At 36.5% G+C, this 23,906-nt stretch overlaps 1 long non-coding RNA gene across 1 annotated transcript in view; it reads left to right on the forward strand.

Moving 5' to 3' along the window:
* Positions 1–1,334: 1,334 nt before the first annotated feature.
* Positions 1,335–23,906, forward strand: part of LOC139364085 (uncharacterized) — a 101,950-nt gene continuing 79,378 nt past the window's right edge. The window contains exon 1 of the long non-coding RNA XR_011625337.1: positions 1,335–1,476. This is a non-coding gene — a long non-coding RNA (uncharacterized lncRNA). The remainder of the gene's footprint in view (positions 1,477–23,906) is intronic.

Raw genomic sequence — 23,906 nt, forward strand, 5'->3', positions numbered from 1 at the left:
AAACTAGACTAATACAATGTGAAAAGAAATTTCCACCCCAGGACCTTTGCACTTGCTGTTCCCTTTGCCCTGAACACTCTTTCTTCAGACATCTGTTGAGCTGACACCTCAGCTTCCTCAAGTCTCTACCAGGTCTCATCTTTTAGGCCTTTTCTAACCACAGGATAGAAAAGATGATTCCATCAATCTTTATTCCTTTATTTTGTTGTTGCTTTTTCTTGGCGCTTATATTACTTCAAATTGTATCTACTTATTTATTTGTTTATAGTTTATTTCCCTACACTAAATTCCAAGCACCATAAGAGTAGGGCTTTAATGTGTTTTGCTCACTGCTACAGCCTCAAAACCTAGAAAGTGGAAGACATATGGCTGGTGCTTACTAAATATTTGTCAAATAAATAAATGAATAAGTAGTGAAATTACACAATGTTGAGTAATTATACCTGCATAAAGACAATGGGGTAAAATATTCCAAATACTGACAAAAATAGCCTAGTAACCTAGAAATAATTTTATACACAGTCAAGTGCTGATTTAAGAGAGTATGAAATACAGATAATTTCAGAGATACAGAACTAAAAGGGGATATCATTCACTTACCTTACTAAAAGCTAACTAAAAATGTCCCTCAGCAAAACTCAGCCCAGAGTAAAGCCTTAGGATATCAAAAAATTAAGATAAGTGCAGTTTTTTAAGTTGGTAAATTTATTTAATAATTTAAAAAATTGCAATAAATACTTTTACCAAAAACAAAACAAAACAAAACAAAAAACAAAAAACCAACCAACCTAACAAACCAAAAGACAGAGCTAAAGCATCAAAAACCAAACCAAAACAACCAGAGCTAGTGGAGAAGGCGGACTGTATGAGTAATTAAATCATCCTGATGTCCATGTCATATTTGGGAGGAAGATAAAAATAGTGAGTACATTGGGATGTTTTGGGTGAATATTTAATATATAAATATATTTTAAAGAATATTATTGGCAGCACCAAAGAAAGGGAATGTATTTTACAGCTTCCCAACCAGGAAATGAAAAAACAAAAAACAAAGGTTGGAGGAATAGAGAACTGTATTAAAAGAAAAGTTATCTTAAAAAAATAGAAGAAAAGGGTAAGCAAGCAAAGAAGGTACTAGATTCAAGTAAAACATACCCAAAAGCATGATAAATAGAAACATATCTACTTATTGATATGGTTTGGCTCCCATATAAAATCTTTGTCCCCACCTAAATCTCATCTTGAATTCCCATGTGTTGTGGGAGGGACCCAGTGGGAGGTAATTGAATCATGGGGGCAAGTCTTTCTCGTGCTGTTCTCATGACAGTGAATAAGTCTCATGAGATCTGATGGTTTTAAAAAGAGGAGCTGCCTGCACAAGCTCTCTCTCTTTGTCTGCTGCTATCCATGTAAGACAGGACTTGCTCTTCCTTGCCTTCCACCATGATTGTGAAGCTTCCCCAGCCACATGGAATTGTAAGTCTAATTAATCCTCTTTCTTTTGTAAATCGGATATGTCTTTATCAGCAGCATGAAAACGGATGAACACACTTATAAATCAAAAGAAAATAACCATCAGATCGGTTTCAAAAAAGAAACAGAAGATTCAGCTGAAGTCTTCCTACAGGAGACCCAGGCTGAGGAAAGAAAGATGTGTGGGTGATGCTGTACTTTCTGGGAGATGTAAGGAATTATATAAATGTCCACTTAGGATCGGAGGAGGTGTTTTTTTTTCTGGTGAGTGGGAAAGAAGAGAGAGAAAGTATTGGAGATGAATCACATAGCAACTCCAATTTTATATGATGTTTTACTCATAAAAAATAAATATGAAGCAAAAGTGGTAAAACATTAAGATCTATGTTTACAGGGTTATGAATTCTCTGGTATCTACTTTATTCTCTATTTTTGTGTGTATGTTTGAGATAATTTATAATTCAAAATAATCAAAACAAAAGTCAAACTAACTTTTTAGTTTGCTAAATAAAATGCTTCTGATAATTTAGATATTCTAAAAGTTGATTCCTTAATTTTTCATTAGTGAGGATTTGAGGAACGGTTGGAGCAAGAAAGAAAAGTGTGTGTCATTTGAAAAAATTAAATTCTGTTGGTTGTACATTCTTTTAAGTGTTCTGAATTTCATGACCCATCAATGTGTCCTTAACGATTATATTAGCCTCTCTGAGCCTTAGTTTCCACTTAGGTGAAGCTTCTATCAAGATCAACCCGACATCCATGCTCTGATTCTGGCCCATTCTATGATAGTGTTTACAATAAGAAGACTCAGATGGGAAAATATGTTTATTCCAATTCTGGTTTCCTTACTGCCTTGTCAAATGGCCTTTGTTGAAAAACTTGCTTCTGACTTCCAAGTTTCTCTTCTAATAATCCATGCTTATTTATTTATTTACCTTTTTTTTTTTACCTCATAACCTGTACCAGAAACTGTGCTAGCTGCCTAATACACATTATCTCATTTAATGCACGTAACAATTTTTCAAGGCCTGTATTATTATGCTTAGATAAGGAGACTAACCAGAGGTCATAATCAGCTCTCAAGCATCGAATACAGAAAATGGTGTCCTGTATCCCACAGTGGCAATATTCAGCCTTGGAGGTTCTAGAATGTGGCCAGTTCCTGAGCTTTCGTCTCTTCTTAGAATGGTTAGGCTTCTCTGACATAATTTTAAAGTGGTTTAAGTGTTGGTTGGCACTTGCATGGAGAAATATATTAGTGCCGTGTTCTGACATCCTCTTGAATAGCATCCATCAAAAATGGCATCCATATCTCCTGCATAAACAAACCCCCGGGCTTGAATATTGATATAATTTGTGTCTGTGTAGCCACCCAAATCTCAAGTGAAATTGTAACCCCAGTGTTGGAGGAGGGCCTTGGTGTGGGAGGTGATTGGATCATGGGGGCAGGTTTTCCATGAATGGTTTCGTACCATCCCTTTGGTGCTGATCTCGTGACAATGAAGGAGTTCTCCCGAGATTTGATTGTTTAAAAGTGTGTGGGCCGGGCTCGGTGGCTCAAGCCTGTAATCCCAGCACTTTGGGAGGACGAGGCGGGCGGATCACGAGGTCAGGAGATAGAGATCATCCTGGCCAACATAGTGAAACCCCGTCTTTCCTAAAAATACAAAAATTAGCGGGGCACGGTGGTGCACGCTTACTGTAGTCCCAGCTGCTCCGGACGCTGAGGCAGGAGAATCCCTTGAAACCGGAAGCTGGAGGTTGCAGTGAGCCGAGATCGCACCACTGCACTCCTGCCTGGGCGACAGAGCAAGACTCCATCTCAAAAAAAAAAAAAAAAAAAAAAAAGCGTGTGGCACTTTCCCCTGCTCTCTCTGCCTCCTGCTTTTGCCATGTAAGACAGGGGTCCCCAGCCCCCAGGTCACAGACCAGTATTGAGGTAAGCGGCCGGCAAGTAAGTGAAGTTTTATCTATATTTACAGCAGCTTCCTGTTTCTCACATTGCCACCTGAGCTCTGCCTCCTGTCAGATCGGCGACGGCATTAGATTCTCATAGGAGTGCAAACACTGTTGTGAACTGCGCATGTGAGCGGTCCAGGTTGTGCAGTCTTTATGAGAATCTAACGCCTGATGATATGTCACTGTTTTCCACCACCCCCGGCCCCAGATGGAACGGTCTAGTTGCTGGAAAACAAGCTTAGGTCTCCCACTGAGTCTACATTATGGTGAATTGTATAATTATTTCATTATATATTACAATGCAGTAATAACAGAAATAAAGTGCACAGTAAATGTAATGCACTTGAATCATCCCAAAAACATTCCCCTACTCCGGTCTGTGGAAAAATTGTCTCCCATGAAACAAGACCCTGGTGCCAGAAAGGTTGGAGACCGCTGATGTAAGTAAGACACACCTGTTTCCCTTTGTCTACCGCCATGATTGAAAGTTTCCTGAGGCCTCCCCAAAAGCCACTGTGCTTCCTGTACAGCCTGCAGCACCACGAGCCGATTATACTTATTTTCTTTATGAATCACACAGTCTCAGGCATTTCTTTATAGGAGTGCAGGAATAGACTAATGCAAATATACGGATCTTCATTTGGAGGCCATAGAAATTATAATAAATAAGTGGAATATATTCCAATAATAGGGCTTTCCATTTAAAAACATTGTAAAGAAATGTTACACAGATCTTTATCTGTTTCCTGTTCTGAAATATTTATAACTTGGAATATGCAAAGTTCAGGCCTTTCTCTCTATTGATTAGTCAAGTAGAACACACTGCAAAGAATGGGTGATCTCCTTTTTTTTTTTTTTTTTTTTTTTTTTTGGAGACAGGGCCTTGCTCTGTTGGCCAGGCTGGAGTGCAGTGGCACAATCTCAGCTCAGTGCAATCTCCGTCTCCCGGGCTCAAGCAATTCTCCTGCCTCAGCCTCCTGAGTAGCTGGGATTGCAGGTGTGTGCCACCACACCCGGCTAATTTTTGTGTTTTTAGTAGATATGGGGTTTTACCACCTTGGCCAGGCTGGTCTTGAACTCCTGACCTCAGGTAATCGCCCGCCTCGGCCTCCCAAAGTGCTGGGATTACAGGTGTGAGCTACCGCACCCAGCCTCCTTTTTTTTTTTTTTTTTTTTTAACTGTAATTAGTTTAAACCAAGCTTTCATAAACTTTAGAATACATTTTAAATAAAACATAATCTCATGAACACCTTCAGGATATGTTTTACATTTTATATGTTTTTTAAAAAATAATTATCTTAAAAATGTCCTCACTATTAGCATAGTTCTATAACAATTTTATAAAATTCACTTTAACGCTATATTTAATAATACTTATATTATGGAGACATGATTCTTTGTTTTCTCCATTTAGTTCTGGCATACTTTACTTGCTTTATATTAAATGTGTAAAAGCATGATTTGTCAACAACTAATTTTTTTAAATGACATTATGTAAGGTTGGAGTTTTGTGACTAAAGATACATTAATATATACATTGAAAGCTAATTATTTATTATAGCTTTTAAATTAAACATCTGCTTTATTATATTTTATTTGAAATTCTTCAAATTTTTTCCTTTTTAAATATCCATATTAATTTTACTTTGTGTTTCTGTTTTTAAGTCATGAAATTAGAAAGAGGGGCCTCAGTTTTGTAGGGCCTCTAACCAATTCATTTCAGATGTGACTAGTTTTTTATCCTAAGAGTTGAAATGCTAAATTGTCACCATTTTTTTTTCTTTAAAAAAATTAAAGCAATACTAGAAATACTTTACTTTCCTAGATAAGAATTATAGCCATTTGAATACAGGCATGATAAAGATCATCTTGAAGCACATATGCTAAATGATTTTTCCTTTAATAGTTTTCATTAACTTGTTTTTCCACATTGGTGTTCCTCATACTTCTTGTTTTTCACCAAGTGTCCATAAATGAAACAAACAGAATGACTTCGAAGGAAAATAATTTAAAATTATGGAAGAGTTAGAGCCACCTTCCCAGCAGGTTGCCTAAGCTAGTCCCAGGCACACAAGTGGGACTTAGAAAGCTTTCAGGCAGGCTCTTTGAAGCATGAGGCCCTCTGAGGCGTAAGAACAGCGGCAGGGCCTTTGCCCAGATGAGTAATATTTGTGATAAGTGCACTAATGAATGAACAACACTTGAAAGTAATATCATGATTTAATATTAAATTATAAAATAGTGTCAGCCAATTAGTTAATTTATTCATTAGATATAAGTGACTATGATGTGCCAGATAGTGTTCCTGGAAATTTTTTGAAAGGTACTAGCTTATTCTCTGCTCCTCTATTACACATTCAATACATGCAATTGTTATGTCTGGGAGGATATGGTAGTAACTGTGAGATATATAAATTACTATAGTCATAAAAGGCCCTGTATTGAGGATAGATTCAATTCGAAGCACGATCTAGTTGACTTCGGGTAAAAACTTGAGCTGATTCTAGTTTTCTCATTTGTAAAATGGGCATACAAATCTTGCAAGATTTTCTAAGAATTATTCACTATGTATACAGTGTAATTGGCATGAAGTAGATGCTCTAAAATAAAAATGACAGTTAATATCTTACTCCTACGACATCTTCTGGTGCTAATATCACAAATCCAAAATCTCTTCTCATTCATAATTCCCAAATCAACCAATCTTTGTAATGTAATTTATTTTCTTGACTTTGGAGCAATGTTGGGGCAAAATTGACAACTGATGTGAAGCTATTTACAGACTTCTTTGTCTTACCCAGTGTAAATATTCACATATAAAACTTGGAGAAACAGTATTTACTCATGAGATTTCCCTGCGGTCTCTGTTGTGTTATATAATATGTTACATAGGTAAAAACTATGTTTTTAAATTCCAAAATAACAACAACAACAATAAACCAAAACACTGAATTCTGTAACACAACTGCCCCCAAGGGTTCTTGATAACGATCTAAGGTCTAGCACTGCATCACTTGGTGTTATACAAAGGCTGATGCCTATTTCTTCTATCACTCAGTATTAAACTCTCCAACTAAAATGTATTATCCCTCACCGAAGGTAACATTTCTTATAAACAGATGTGCTCAGTTGCCTATGCAATGGAGAGCAATGATGTCTCCAGAAGTGTATTTCTTGAGTAAAAGCTCATTCTGCATAGATTTCATTTGCAATTTTGCATGCTATGGTTGCTGAGTAAACATGAAAAAATAAAGAATCTTAGCAAGTTGTTATATTCTGCTCATGTTTTGTTTACTGTGACACATTTTTCGTGTTCCAAAGTGTTTGGGGAGATAGACTGCCATTTCCTTTGTAGTCAGTACACTAACACCAGCAGAAACATAGCAGAGAGAGGCGCTGAAGCAAGCCAAGAAAGGCACAGAGAGAAAAATTTCAAGGATGAATGTTTCTGAAGTTCATATTTAGGCTGAAATAGGAGAAATATATGGTGGCTCAGTTTGTGCAGCTTCAGGCTATCTCGTTTCTGCCTTGGAGGAAAAAAGAAAATCTACCTACACTACGTTGCGTCAGCCTGTCTCATCTAGAAATGGCTACAACTTGCATGAGTCATAGGTGAGGGTCATAAACCGAGAAAGAATATGAACCAGGGCCCCAGTGTTTAAGTGGCAAGAACTTCTTTAATATCTATTCCTTACAGACTCTTATTTAGTGATAGAAGCAAGGACTGAATTAATGGTTATAGCTCCTTGGTTCATTATAAATGAAATGGAGTATGTCCTGTTGCTTAGATTATCTTTTAAAACAGAATTTCAGGGAAGCTATAGGCTGCTTAGGGTGAGAAGACCCAGTGCTTGATGAGAGGCGCAACGTAGAATCAGGTGTAGGAGCCAAGTTCTCATTTTTGTAGGGAAGCTGATGTTATAGGTCATCACAGAAACCAAGCAAAATTAGCGGATGACAATCAAGGAAGGGCCTTGGGAAAGGCCAATATTATTGCTGGACTATAAGGAACTCTAGTGCAGAAAGCCATGCAAACGTGTGACAGGATTATGTCACCCTATAAGAATTTTTTGCACCCAGTGCTCTGCACTGAGCTACCACATTTGAAAATTAGCACTACATACTTGGCCAAATGGTGAAGCATTATTGAAAGTGTCCCTGCTTATTTCATAGAGTTCCGATAATTTCAGAAAAAAATTAAAAATTTAGAAATTTAATTTATATCCCTCCTGAGAAATTATATATGTGTGAATTTAGATACTTGTCTAACACTTGTAAAGAGTGTTTGTTTTTCTATAACCTGTTTATTATAATTGTTTCCCATGTTGAATTTTTCCAACAGATGTGTGAAACTCATATATTTGTTGCAAAGGCCATCTAATTAAACTTCCTGCAAGCTAAACGTCAAAATAGAATTTTACCCAAATACAAGCAATAGAAATTGAATTTCCCCTGAATCTTTTCTCTAAAATTCAAATTTGTTTTAGCAATGCTGTTAAGAAAGTCCACAAAGAAGGCAATGAACTCTTAGAACATTAGAGTAAACTGGAAGATAACTTAGGAAATAAAAGTTGTTTTGGATGACCTTGCTATGTTATTCCCTTTAATATGTAGCAACAATATTATTTTATTTTGGAAACTGACATGTCATTTCCATGTCCATGGAGTCATATCATCTACCCCAAGAAGAGCATGTGCTTGAACATGTACCTTGCATTTGTTCATATTTGTCTTTGCTATCTAATGATGCAAAATGAGGAAACACCTCCACAAAAAGTTACAGTATTGAAAACATTTAGGCCCTATTTCTTTTTCTTACTGATTGTTACTGTGAAGTCAGTTTTCAGACACCACAGAAAGATGACTCCAATATACAACATAATTTAAAAACTAATTCCTAACTGTTTCTTCCAAAACATCTGTAGTTATCTAAAGAAGTAGTTCCCAATCAGAGACCTGCAGACCCCCTAAAGTCACTTAAGATTGATTTAGGACAGGAGTAGGAAGAGTGGGGAGTTGGGAGGCTGATGTTGTTATTAACTTTTTTCTTTCCACTACACTATGAAGTCTTTTAAAATACTTTTTATTTTCTGCGTTTTGCTTTTTCTTGCATTAGAAAGGCTGACTTCAGCATTATTGAATGGCTAATAGAAAAGCCAATGAATTATGTTATCATCTTTCTTAAAACAAAATCTTCAAGATCTTGAGCTTTGTGGCATGGGAGTTATGCATAGTAAAAGGTGAAACAGTGGAGAATTCCTATTCTAAAATAAGACATTGTTAATTATTCTATTTTTGAAACATGGGCTCAATTCCTCACCAATAGCTCTGACCACTAGTCCTGAGGTGATTCACGTTTGCCCTCTCATTTCTGTTTTCTAATTTCCTCAGAAAAATTATTTGATTTCTTTTCTTTCCTGGCCAGTAAAGTTGTAAGGAGCTGTACACAGCTGAAGGAATTCATGGTATATCTTGCCAATTTGTGAAATCAGGATCTGCCTGGTTTCTGTTAGGAAACAGATGGCACTCTTGAGAAATGATTGAGGAAAGCTTAATCAAAGAACTATTTACAAAGTTATGTAGCAGGGTAGAATAAGCAATGAGGATAGTAAAGTACCCAGGAAGTATCCTATGCTTGGAGGGGCAAAGAGAAGAAGTCATGGTCACCCAACTGGGACTGTAGCACTTGGAGATGGGCCATCCAATGGAAGCCTTCAGTAGACATAGAAAGCCCCTGCCAACCCATGGCCCAGCAGAGAGGGAGCCTGGGGAATCCCTACCCTGCCCAGTGTGTATTCCTGCCCTCCTATTTACTGCAGATGCCTCCCACTGACCAACCAAACTGGAAGCGAGTGTAAGCCTTCCCAGATGATATACCTTGTAGGGCTCAGCTCCAGAAGCACAGGGTGGGCCATGAAATTGTGAAGCCAGCAGGGTAAATAGAATATAAGGTACCATTCTCAGCCTTTGTAAGCCATACTGGAAAAGAAAAGACAATGCATGGACCACTGCATCAAACAAATGTATGTTCAAGCCTAGGGCTCATCAGTGATGGACAATGTGACCGGAAAAGAAAGGACAATGCATGGACCATTGAATAGGGCTCGTCAGTGATTGACAATGTGACTCTGGCAAGCTATTTAACCTCTCTGAGCTTCCTTATTTTCTGGTATATAAAATTTAATTGAATTGCATACTTTGTATGGATATTGTGGTTATTAAATGAGATAGGTCTGCATTGGTATTAATAGCAATGACAGTTTTTCATGAAGCCTAAGATGTACTGTATAGGGTTGAATAGTGCCATAGTCCCTTCACTCTCCCCACAAAGTTTAGATATTCCTGGAACCTCGGAAGGTGACCTTATGTGGAAATAGATTCTTTGCAGATACAATTAGTTAAGATGAGCTCACGCTGGATTAGTATGGACCCTAAATCTAAAGAGTGGCATTCTTATAAGAAGGCCATACAATATACAGTGAGACATTAGGGAGAATTCCAGGTGATAACAGAAACAGAGACTGGGGTGTGTGCCCACCAGTCAAAAGATGCCAAGGATTGAAGGCAACCACAAGTAGCTAGGAGAGAGGAGTTCGAGGCCAACCTGGGCAACATGGTGAAACCCCATCTAAAAATACAAAAATTAGCCTGGCATGGTGGTGCAAGCTTGTAATTCCAGCTCTTGGGAGGCTGAGGCACAAGAATTTCTTGAACCCAGGAGACAGAGGTTGCAGTGAGCCAAGATCGTGCCACTGCACTCCAGCCTGGGTGATAGAGAAAAAAAATAAATAAATAAAGAAGAAAGAAAAAGAAAAGAAGCTAGGAGAGGAAAAGGAGCATTCTTCCCAAAAGACTTCAGAGGGAGCATGGCTCTGCTGACACCTTTATGGCAGCCTTCTATCCTCCAGAACTGTGGTACTTTGTTATGACAGTCCTAGGAAATGAATACATGTACTTTTATTATACGTTAAAACAAAAAAAAAAATCAGAAATCAAGAAATGTCTAAAATAGACAACATCTTACAATGACTATCAGCTAGGCAAACTGACAACTCCCAGACGTGCCTGTGCTAAACCTTACAGAATGTGTCAGCAGTGTCGACAAGATACATATGGGCCAGTTTTTTTAATTCCAAGGGAAAATGCTGGGGGAAGGGAAGAGAGGAGGTAAGTTTGACAAGTCCAAAACATCCTCAGCTCCCAAAATGGAACCAAAATTAGGCATCAACATAACTGAATGCTCCCTTGGGAGCTCAACATCAAAGACTTTTTTTTTTTCTCAAAAGAGAAATTCTGTTACCGATGTCCTTTTTAATTTTAATTTTAGATTCAGGGGGTGCATGTGCAGATTTGTTACAGGGATATATTGAGAGATGCTGGTGTTCGGGCATCTATTGATCCTGTAATCCAGATAATGAACATAGTACCAGATGAGCAGTTTTTCAGCCCTTTTCTTCCTCCTCCCATCTGCCCTTCTTTTGGAGTCCCTGGTGTCTACTGTTCCCATCTTTACATCCTTGTGTACTCAAGGTTCTCTCTCACTTATAAGTGAGAACATGTGATATTTGCTTTTCTGTTTCTGCATTAATTCATTTAGGATAGTAGCCTCCAGTTGCATCCATGTTGCTGCAAAGAACATGATTTTGTTCTTTTAAATGGCTGCATGGTATTCCATGATGTGTGTGTACCACATTTCCTTTATTCAGTCTACCATTTCTAGAGGACACTGAGGACCACCTTCAATGGCAAAATGCAAAGCACCATGACTCTAAGTCTATAAGAGATTTGAAGATGTGAATCTTGAATATGAAAAAGTTTAGGAAAACTTGTAAGAATTTATTGTACTTGCATTTTCATTTTTAGTGCACAGTCATGCTGCATAATCAGAGTTTATTTTAAATAAGTTGTAAAGAGCTATCTCATTGTGTATGAAATAACTTCAAATAATGAATGCATTATTTCAACGTTTAACTAGCAGCAGGTTTACTTTTGCAGTACATATGGTGATTTATCTTACACTTAATAGTGTCTCAGGTTTGATCTTATAGTATTAGCTATTAGTACTCTAGCTCAAATGATTCAGACATCTTTTGCTTATTTTCTGATACTGATGTTTTTCCCACAAAAATTTACTCTAATAGCTAAATTTTAAAAAGTAACATGTTCCAGATGCGGTGGTACATGCCTGTAATGCAATCACTTTGGGAGGCTGAGATGGGGGATTGCTTGAGTCTAGGAGGAGACCCCCCCATCTCTACAAAAAAATTAAAAAATCAGTCAAGTGTGGCAGCACACACCTGCATTCCCAGCTACTCAAGAGGCTGAGATGGGAGGATTGCTTGAACCCTGGAGGTTGAGGCTACAGTGAGCTGTGATTGCTCTACTGCACTCCAGCCTGGGTACAGAGTGAGACCCTGTGGGGGAAAAAAAAGTAATATGTTAAAAGTTCAAGATTCAAACTTCTTTTAAAATAGAAGAAGTAAAATTTTCTTTAAAAATGTTATTGGCTGGAAGACAGTTTTAAAGGCCAAGTTTGTATCTGAGGCTGGTACCATGCAAGAGCATTGTTTGCATGAGCATTCTCCAACATTGTCATTTCAGTAAGAAAAATATCAGATTTTGAATAATATTTTCTGAATTCACCCATTAGATTGTAACACCTCTGTCTAGCAGAAAGCAAAAGTGTCATTTGCAAATGTATTGGCAGCATCTTTCTCTATATAAAGAAATGGTTGTAAGAAAGTTTCTATTAGGTAAGTAAAGTAGAGATACACATATTAATCTATTTTTATCACTTTAAGCATAAAATCTCACAAAAATTCTTGTGCATATTTTCTGCATTTTACACCCATAAGTTAGTCTCTTAATGTTGACTAAGGCAATATAAATTGTTTATGACATAGTAAATGGAAGATGGTACATATCTAAGAAAACATGTTTTAATAATTTTTAAGACTTATTCCATTACATAAAAACTCTCTTCTCACCTTGCATAAAATTATAGAATTTTAAAGCTAGAGGGAGCCTTAGATCATCAAGTACATGCTGTATTTTATCATCCTACCTAATATCTTATATTTCAAGCTGATTGTCTTTATTTGTAGGATTTTAAAGAAATGGTTACTTCTATGTTACCTATCTTTGTTCTCATAAAATGTGGTATCCATATTAGTGATCTTCGAGCCAGGGATCTCAATCTCAAATATCTAAATCAGTCAGCCAGGAGAATGCGTGAGTCACACTGGCCTGGTGATGTCTGAAGAGCACTGGAGAATGTGAGCCTTCCTACAGAGAGTGGCAGTCAGTGTTCAGGACCAGATGACAGAGGGAATGCCAAATCCAGTCCCCATATTGCTAAATCTTCCTACTCCAGAGAAAACAGAAATCCAGATTTTTAATGTGCAGTTTCTCTATTGAAATTCACAATTGATTAAATGTTTTTGAACACTCTATGTGAGATAAACAAAATATATCTTTAGGTCACTGATTTTCAGATTTGGATCTTGGTATTTATACCCTGAAATGTACAGTTTATCCTGAAATAGTCAGTTCCTCCACACAGACTGACTGCAGGCAGAGAGGTTTGTGCCCAGGTGAATTTGATGATGGTAAGCTTTCTCCGGTGCCTTGGAGACCCAGAAATGTGAATGGAAATGAAAGCACAACAGCTTCTATTTACTGGCCTAACTGACAGGCCTATACAATACTTTTTCTTGCTTTGCTGCTTACGTGCTGGTTCTATTTTCCAGACTGTCCAACAGTCTTTAAAAGTAAGCAATTTTCATTCTGCATCTTTTTAATATGAAAATATGTGGCTGGGTGCGGTGGCTCATGCCTGTAATTCCAACACTTTGAGAGGCTGAAGTGGGCGGATCACCTGAGGTCAGGAGTTTGAGACCACCTTGACCAGCATGGAGAAACCCAGTCTCTACTAAAAATACAAAAAAAAAAAGGAAAGAAAAATAAATGCAACATATTAAACTAGATAGTTTCAGTTTCACAAGCAGTTATTCTGTATCTTCTCTGCAAAATATACCACTCTATATTCTATAAAGTTATGAGTAAGACATGTTTCCTCTGTTCAAAATTTTCTGTGTGACAGATATATCCCCTTAGCCATTCTTTTCTTTGACATATCTCTTAATTACTCCTTAATTGTATACTGTCTGGTGCATACAATCAAAATGACAGCAACTTATATTTTTCTGTAGACACTGTCTTGAGCATTGTGCATTAGTATTGCTGGCATTCCTCACAACACTGCGAAGTAGAACCTACTTTCTCATTCTGAAACCTACCATTCCTATTTCACAGATGAAGAAACCATAACACGAATATACTGTAAATAAATTACCCTGTGGACACTCTGATTTCTGAGAAGGACCGTCTGATCTCATTGTCTAGGTGCTTCTTTATCTCCATGTAGACCGTCTACCAACAGGAATAGACTGGTATGCCAGTTTGCTTTATCAGTGCCTTATTGTCCTGGAATTACCGTCATACTTGGAAATAATAAAGGCACCTTACACTAAAGCAAATGGAATAAATCATTATTTTCTTTATGCCTATATTTATAAACTCTAGAAAAACCCACTTGTGTAGAATCTACAAAAAGAATTACCTTGTTGATAGTATATGATAAGATGTTTACAAACCACGTGTCTCAGAACTAATTACCATGAGAAGGATTAAAATTGTAATGAATACTAATGAAAATTTGTCAAGTCTTGACTGACAGCTGACCAGAAAATCTAAATTATCACTGACTTTTATTCTTTGAGTTCACCAGAGTAAGGCTTTGAAGTTGACGGATTAACAAGTCATCAGATCCTTCAGTGACATTTTTCAAAAGATAATTTTGTTTGATGGTCAGAATATTATTGTGCAGGTGGACAGAAGACTAATCATACTGGTTCCTGGTTCAATAAGTAGTACCATCATATTCCAAGCCCATATATCAGATGCCTAAAAACACCTTCCTGTTTTTAGCCGGCCATTTTCAATCCATCAGTAAGTCTGTCGAACCTATCTTTTTTAAAAAAAAATCTCTTAAAGCATCTAATTTCTCTCCCTACTACAAAGTAAGTGTTCAATAAATGTTTGCTCTAATTATTACTATTGTCGCTATTTTTCAGTCACCAAATTAGAGCAACTTACTATCATCATTTGCTTGAACTACTGTAATAACCTCCTAGTTCGTATTTTATATCCAAACTCACCCTTAGCGCCCCCATGCCCCAATTGTTTTTTTACACTGTAGCTAGATGACCTCTTTAGAAAGCTAGCCTTGCCTCACTTCCCTTGGAAACCCTCTCTGGAGATCCTGCACTGACTGAATTCCTGTCTATTTTCCCATACCCTCTCTTAGCATCTTTTACCTTCCTTTTGAAACACTAACCATAATTGTAATTTTACACACATTTACGTAAACCATTGATTAATGCCTCTCTCTTTCTAGACCATAAGGCCTACGAGAGTTGGAGACTATTTAGTTCAGTACATACCCATTGAATTCATGAATGCTACGTTATTAGATTCACTGGCTAATAAAAAGGCGTTTAGCGTAATGTAATCATAGAAATGCTTCAAAACAGCACATTTCCTTTAATCTGAATGCTTATGGTTGTCAGGCTCTATGCTTTGCAAGTACTGTTCTAATGTCCAGATATACTCCCATGGAGTTAGGTTTTTCTATTTAGGGCCTCCAGGAGGAATGGGCCTTAACTGTGAAGCATCCATAGGCCAAACTAACAGTGTCTATAGTGTCTGCTATTTGGTTCCCCTTAATCCCTGAAAGAAAATAGACTAAGATTGTTCCATTTATAAAAGGGTGACTTGTGACTTATGTATCCCTAGACAAATGAATGCATTATTCATGTGTTCACAAGTTCATGTAAAGCAAAGAAAACCGAATGAAGATTTATATCAGGATCTACTTTCTGACTGTAAAATGTATTATTCCTTGGGCTTATCATGCAAAGGAAGTGGTGGAAATCTCATCCTCTGAGCTATTAATACTCCATGAACAACAGATTACTCTAGGGACCCATCCTTATGGATTAGATAGGGAGATGGTCATAGATTTGATGATATAATCAGTCATCTATCTTCTCAATTTTTGCAAGAGGGCAGAAGTAAAAAGTGTGGCGAGTGGAAAAGCTTTAATCATTGTTGAATATTCATGTTAAGGAAATAGTTGTATGATATAGAATGTTAACTTTAATCTTTTGTGTAAATGGACATAAAACCTCTGACTCCCCCAGGTAGATGCCTCTCTACCATGAACTTATAAGCCTAATGTGTCTTCTGCTGCTGCAGCCCTTGGCTATGTGGTCTTCCACGCTCTCACCTAGTCCTGTAATTGTCTCTTAATCTTTCTATATCTTCAGGGATAGCAGGATACCTGTCACAAAGATGGAATTGGTCATTGATTGGTGGCATGAGTAAATGGATGGATGAATAATAGTACCCATATTCCTGGGAATTATATTAAGCAATTGTTGACTTTGAAAAAAAGAATCCCAAACTTTGCTACTATGGTAAATTATTTTCACCCTCTATTTGGCACCTCTTCTTTTCTGATCCTGATTTACTATTGTACCTGTTTCCCTTGTTTCTTTTCTCATTTCATGCTCTCTCTCTCTCTCAAAAGAAGTTTCTCATCCTGCTGAATTAAAGGCAAATATCAGTGCACTTTATGACATCAAAACTTGATTCTGTCTGACAAAATCCAGCTGGCTTTTGTATTCTGCTTTTTAAAAAACCTTTGACATAGATTGTGTTACTAAGTATTGCTATGTATGTTTTCCAGTTTGGAAATCAGTAGAAAGGAGATAACTTTTAATTATCTTTGAACTGGCCAGCTTAACAGTTAAACTTAGGACTCAGAGGCTGACATACAGAAAATCCATTTTTGGTTTGTTTTTGAAAAGCCAGTCATCCATTCTCTCAGCCAGTATAAAACCTTTTTCATCTGAAATCTCCTTTCAACTTCAATAGTGTATGAAGGCTGGGCTCTCCAGAGATGGACCACAAGCTGAAGTTTAGGGCATTGAAGACATTCGTTTGAATATTTGTGATAATATATTACAACAGTTATATGTAACAGCAGCATAATTTGTTCTTTCTGAACATGGTAATATTTTTACTTTTTTTTTACTTTTTATTTTTTTATTTTTTTTAAATTTATTTATTATTATTATACTTTAAGTTGTAGGGTACATGTGCATAACGTGCAGGTTTGTTACATATGTATACTTGTGCCATGTTGGTGTGCTGCACCCATCAACTCGTCATTTACTTTTTTACTTTTTAATGAAGTGATTATTTTAAGATTGTTTCTTTAATATACCATGTAGAGTATATTTTAAATGTCTACTTAATAATTAACCATTAAAATTTTAATATTTAAGTTACATAATTTAGTAGTAACCATGAACCTATGACATAGGCATTATTTTTCCCTTTCTGCAGATGACAAAACTGAAGTTCATTGAGGCTATCAGATTTATCCAAAGTCACATAATGAGTTGAAGGACTCAGGTCTTTGTAACTTTAAAGCCATGTCTTATGTCAATGCCTCTTCTTAACAATCTTAAAGATCATATTGCAATTTGACACTTACATTTTGAAAAACATTTTTTATTACCAGATGCTGCATGGGTAGCTGAGACATTTCAGGGACTTTAAAATGATCTTAAGAGTTTAAGTGATACTTAATAATATCATGTTCTCTGAGTGGTGAAAATTCTTTGATATCTATTATATATGTTACTTTCATTTCACAGGAATGGTTGCCTGGTGAACGACTACAGCTTTGCTGGTAGTACAGTATATTAGTCTGTTCTCATGCTGCTAATAAAGACATACCAGAGACTGGGTAATTTATAAAGAAAAAGAGGTTTAATGGACTTACAGTTCTACGTGGCTGGGAAGGTCTCACAATCATGGCAAAGTCAGGTCTTACATGGCAGCAGGCAAGAGAGAGAGGGGGGACTCTCTTTGTGCAGGGGGACTCCCTTTATGAACCCATCAGATCTCATGAGACTTATTCACTATCACGAGAACAGCATGGGAAAGACCCGCCCTCATGATTCCATTACCTCCCACTGGTTCCCCCCTATAGGAATTATGGGAGCTACAATGTGAGATTTGGGTGGGGACACAGCCAAATGATATTAGACAGATTTCATTATGCACTATCAATGAGTGGTCAGAACTAAAAGCTGGGATGTAGACCCCACCAATCCACAAAAGCAGGTGTACCCCTGAAATGTTCACTTGGGGCATAGTCCACATGGTATCTCAGAAGAGGGAGCTGTGTTGATCTTGGCCTTGGCCGTGTACTGTTTGGAGGCTTTTCTTCTCAAGGTGAGCCAAAGAAGAGTGAAAGTGGTTCCTGTAATTTACTTCCACACATACTGTCCATTTGTCTTCATCCTTTTCTTTGTTAATAGCTCTTTGTGTGTTAAGCCCTTGCCCTTTTATCCTTATGTTTTCCTCTGAAGTAGAAACAAAGAGTTTACACAATAATGCTGAGGCATGACCTCTGTTGAGTTACCTAAAGCCCTTCACTGATTAAGTGAAGTGCTCTTATATCAACTTCAAATTTGGACCTCATCAAAATAAGCACATTATTATGAGCCATAGTCATTTGGGATAATTAGTAAATAGATGAAGCAACAAATTTTAAATTTGTCCATGTCAAAGATTTACCACTTTAGCCTGTACTGTGCACAGGCATTATGAGATGGGATCACAGGTGTATAGAGAAGAGTAAAATATATATTTTCCCCTTAACACTAATAGTGTAGTTTAACATATAGCGCTAGTAGAATGTTCTACCAAAATAATGATTCCAGGTAGCAATGCAGTGGAAGGCTTCATGGGTGGGAAGAAAAAATAACAAGAATTTCCATGGAGCCAGGAGGATAGAAATGGGGTCTGGGAATTCATCCAACATGGAATAGCCAAGAAAACAAAATAAGAGGTTTGTGTGCCTTTCAGACTGTTGCACAAGTTTTGCTCCAAGCCCTCTCCTTCGGCATCAGCTCAGTAAGTCCCTCCTCTCTTTCTGAACCCACAATGCCTCCAGAAGTTCCCTCAGAGTCTATTTGAACTGTCTGCTTCATCCATCCATCCATGTAGCAATGAATCCATGTATTCTCAAGCAATCATACAAAAAATATATATTCCCATCGGAAGACTGGTGTTATTTCATCCTGAGATTCCCCTTCTTGTCTTTTCTTAATATATTTAAAATGGTTTAGCACTCCTATTTACCTTGTAATAAATTATACCTCCATAAGTATCTGTAATTAATCTCAAATCATGGTGACTTTTTTTGAAAGGAGGTGTTTAGTAAGTTATCTATAATAAAATAGTAGTACAGATTTAAATGATAATTGACACATTAATAATACATGTTTATGTTGAATTATTTTTGTCCTATTCTTTTAGCTTTAAAAGGACTAAATTTTACAAAGTCTTACATATTAACAATATGTATACTCTTACATTTCAATTAGGAAAAAAATTAAAAGCTATTAACTGGATGTAAAATGATTCTATATTTAATTTTGTATATAATCCATGACAAGAAAATATAAAACAGGCACAGCTTTTATTAAAACTTGTCAGTACAATTTTATTAAGCAAGGAAAAGAATATTGACCTCTTTTAAGTCACGTTGTGGCTTTGAAAAATTAAAAATATCATTACAATATGATATAAAAATACCACATCCATTTAAAACACAAGATACATTTAAAAGGAATTGTTAACACTTTGATTTCAATAACTCCTGTGTTTTCTCTTATAAGTACCGCGCGCTAACCGATTGCGCCACTGGAGCCACACTCCTGTGTTTTCTCAGTGATTTTACCGTTTTGGTTTTGGGTGAAACAGAGGGTGCAGTTTACTGAAAGGAGGGATAGGAGGAAGAACCATTTTAAGTATGTGAGGTACTTGCCTTAGAGGTACACCAGCTGACCCATAGCCACGCCTCCTATGCATGTGGCACACAGTTTACTTTATCAAGAAGGCTGAGGCATTTTTGTACCACCCAGTTCTAGAGAGAGTAGAGGTAAATGAGACAATGCTGAAGATCTCAAGGGGATGATTTCCTCCACAAAACTGTGACAGAGAAAAAGTGTAGTACTCATGTTGTAGAAAGGAGTTCATTCCTTCTCCTACCTGTGTTTACTTTCTGTTGATTGGCTGTGTTTAGGAGGGTGGTAGCTCTTCACTGTAATTCACACTCTGCCTGAGCCCAGATTGTTCTTAGCCCCAGCTGGAAGCATACTTATTGTGTCAGCAAGAATCCAGTAGGCTCTGAAGTGTGACCTACTACTGGATAAGTGTAGCTTAGTTGGCTCTTGTGGAGCTAGGATCAGCATGGCATAAAGCTGTTCTCAGCATGACAGTCCATTTATAGAGAATTACGGGTTATTTGTGGCCGGTCTATTTAAGTTCCAACTGAAAACATTTCTCCTTACGTTCTGGTTCTGTAATTAGAAAGCAAAATTCAGCTAGATTTTTATAAATCAACTTACCTGCGCTCATTTATTATTTAAAATGTTCTAATTTATTTATCTTTTGCTTGTCAGCTAATATGGGGAAATTGAAATTTTATGTATTTTAAATTATATATTTGAAACATTTTATTTTTAAAGAAGAACAATCCTTTAGGAATCTTCAAAGTTATACAACAACATCTTGAATAGGTTCTAGCTTTTTGAACTGTCTTAGTAGCATATAATATATGCCACCATTTCAATAGAGGAAAAGTTTTCAGTGAATATTAGTAAAAATTGGTTTGGCCTAAATTCTTTTCCTTGTTTACTTACAACAGAAGTAAAATCTCACATAAAAACCATATTGACATTTCAAAGATTCTTCACCCATATTATTTACACTCTTTGGTTTACTGAGTTTTATTAAAACTAATCTTTTGATTTTTTGTTTGGCATCTTAAAGTTATTGGGCTGAAAAATATGTAACCTTCACATTCCATAATTAACTGTTACAAGATTTTGATACCCTGCGGAGCGGTGTGTACCTGTGGAACAGAGATTTATTAAAGTTTAATAAATGATTTATAGCTGCATATCCTGTTGAAAAATGAAAGTTTAACGGCCCCCAAGCTAGAGAATATCATCTTTCTAGCTGAGCTAAGGTGATGATGGCATTTGTAAGGCAATAGAAAAGTTATAATAAAGATACTGGCAGTTTTTGGAATGTTTTTCATCTATGAATCTTGAAGTTATTTACAAATTCTCTGGTATAATTTCAGTGAATCATTAATTGTCAGTGTTTTATTTCCAGTCATACCAAGTCATGTCATCCAAAACCATAAGACAGAACTAAACTACTTATTTTCTGAATTAATAGAGGGAGAAGTTATATGAATAATATAAAAATGAACAATATTTAAAAATCAGTCCAGGCATGGTGGCTCACGTCCATAATCCCAGCACTTTGGGAGGCTGAGGCAGGTGGTCACCTGAGGTCAGGAGTTCAAGACCAGCCTGGCCAATATGGCAAAACCCTGTCTCAACTAATAATACAAAAAATTAGCTGGCTGTGATAGTGCATGCCTGTAATCCCAGCTACTCAGAAGGCTGAGGCAAGAAAATCACTTGAACCCAGAAGGCAGAGGCTGCAGTGAGCTGAGGTTGTGCCACTGCACTCCACTCTGGGCAACAGAATGAGACTGTCTAAAAAAAAAAAAAAAAAAAAAAAAAAAATATATATATATATATATATATATATATATATATATATATGTATGTTATAGTTTGCCTGAATTCACTCTATTTCTTTAGAGAAAGCAATATATTTACCATAGTGATGCAATCAGGTATGGAATGTGCCTCTGACTATCATTTTACCAAATACGTAAACATACTTTGTTATCTATGTGGCTAGCAGTGTTGCCACATTTAGCAAGTAAAATTATAGGACACCCAGTTAATTTTGGATTTTGGAAAAATAACAAATCAATGTTTAGCATAGCATATTCCTATTATTGCATGTAACATACTTATGCAAAAAAAGTTATTTGTTATTTGTTTCAATCTATATGTAGGTATGCATCCGTATTTAACCTCACAAATTTAGAAATAAATGTTTAATGTGCCTCCATCTAATTGGTCCCCACCAATCTTCCAGAAGACTTTTAGGAGATGTAGAATACTGAGAAAATAAGGTGAGTAGCATTCGAGAATTAAGATAAGGATCTTCATGAAAACATGCTGGATCTTAAGAGAAACTCTCTGACCTCTTCTAGGGCAAAGATCTTGATAACACCAGGCAAAAATCAGAAATAACTTCTCCTCCTTCAGAAAACTCATCAACTATGATAGCAAGTAGCACAAAAATAAAACAAAACAGAAAATCGTGCTTTTCAGGGGTCTCCTCTGTCCCTGTGTGGTGGAATCCTCAGAGAACTGACTGAAATTCTACCATAAAGTCACCATAACATTCATTTAAACACTGACAAAGACTGAATTAACCAGGAAGATTCTGTTTAAGCAGCACTAACCATTTCCAATCATAAGACTAAGAGCCAAGCTTTTGACAGAGGCTAGGGGAAGTTACATTCTGTGGGCTTAAATGATTTCATCCTAATTTTAGTTTCTTGCTGCTGGTTACGGAATCTTTACAAGATTTAGGCACCTCAGCTCATTACAGTGCTGTACATCCACTATTTCTCCATGTATTGTAAATGTTGCATTAATTAGAGGTGGAAAAGAAAGAAACGATGTCAGTTCTGAGAAAGAGCAAGGTAGTATAGGTTAGTGTTAAACTTAACAACCTAATTTATTGGTGACTATTTTTAAAGCACTTACTTAACTCTGTTTGCTCTTTAAATTTTACCTTGTAGATGTGTTGTCACTTATATATCTTTCTTTTTCCTCTCTACAAATGTAGTGTGGGTTCCCCCTGCCTTATCTGTTTGATGTTCATATTTGGCTAGTTGTATTAATGAATAGGACTCTGAATGCAACAGTTGTCAACTTTATCTTATTCCTTCTTTTCTCTTGTAAAAGATATGAAAACAGAAAAGTACTTCAAAATTGTTTTGTTTTTCTATGTCTGTGAAATGTATTTTTTCCTTCTGCTATTAATCCTATTATTTTTCAAGCATTGTAAGATCTCTTCATATCAATTTTTCTGAATGTAGAAATTCCTTGATCTTTATTATGATTTATAGAGTTCTTTGAATATGAATTTGGCAGTCACCATAGACCAAATATAAGCAAATAGTAGCCTCATGCCATTTCTCATTATTATTTTCTATATTAAATAGTAGCTTATTAGTAGTAGTAAGGATCAATATGTATAATAATTTATGTTAACATTTTTATTCTTATATTTTTGATCAGGGAACTATTTGTCAAAATAAAATGTTACAATGAAACCTAAGGAAATAATAGCTGTAGAAATGAGTCTCTTCTGATATATTTGTCACTTACTCCTATCTAACCTGAGTTGGGATTGCTGGGAAGGTTTTAGGAACCTCCTGGAACTCAAATCACACTTTGAAGAGCAATGCCCTCTACAAATGTGACAGGACACAGAACACTATTAAAGCCAAAAATAATTGAAGGAAGCAAAAGAAACAGGGGATTGTTAATAAGCTTTCTCTATTTTCTAAGTCTTCTCTCCTATTTAACATTTAAACTGATATTAAATGGCTACAGACCCAGTGGAATGTTCCTATATTCATCCACCTTACTCTAGGTCTATCTCTCTCTCTTCAGTTGATGATAACCATTTTATTTCAATTGTTTGCATGTCTGCATCTCATTAGACTGTGCCCTGGGGGGTAATGCCTTTCTCAACTGCATATTGACAAGACCCGCAAGACCACTTAGCACACAGTAAGATCTTGATAAGTATTTTTGAATTAACATATGACTAGATAAATGAAAAAAAAAAAAAAAAAAAAAAGGAAGCCCACCCAGAGAGCACAGATGTTTATTGTGGAGCATCTTATCTGTCCCTAAATGCCCTAACACAGCTTCAGCTGCTGATTGGCATAGAAGACCCTAAAACTGTTGAGTGGGATACCCAAAATTTCCAGTACCCACTCCTCTACCTTCAATTGAGTTGGGAATGTATCCCTGATTTACAAATTCTGCAAATGCACTGGGCTTCCCTCGAGCCTTCCCTCTCCAACTGAAACCACACATTGAGAGTCAGAGGAAAGGACATGGTGGCTGTCCAGGCTCTAGCTCTGATAGCTGTTTTAGCCAAATAGAAAGTGAAAGCATTTTCTTTTACGAAGAAATTCTGAGTTGTTCTCTAAACTACATTGTTTTTTCTGTTGCCGTCAATTTCTCAATTTCTTGTGATAGTGTCTTCCTCACTCCTACCAAAAGAAAACAATGTGAGGGGTAACTCTGCTTCTCTTCTAGGATTATTTTTAAGTTAATTACCTCCATGAGTCATCTAAACTGATGTCTAT

Source organism: Macaca nemestrina, chromosome 7, assembly GCF_043159975.1.
Source record: "Macaca nemestrina isolate mMacNem1 chromosome 7, mMacNem.hap1, whole genome shotgun sequence".
Classification (NCBI taxonomy): Eukaryota; Metazoa; Chordata; class Mammalia; order Primates; family Cercopithecidae; genus Macaca; species Macaca nemestrina.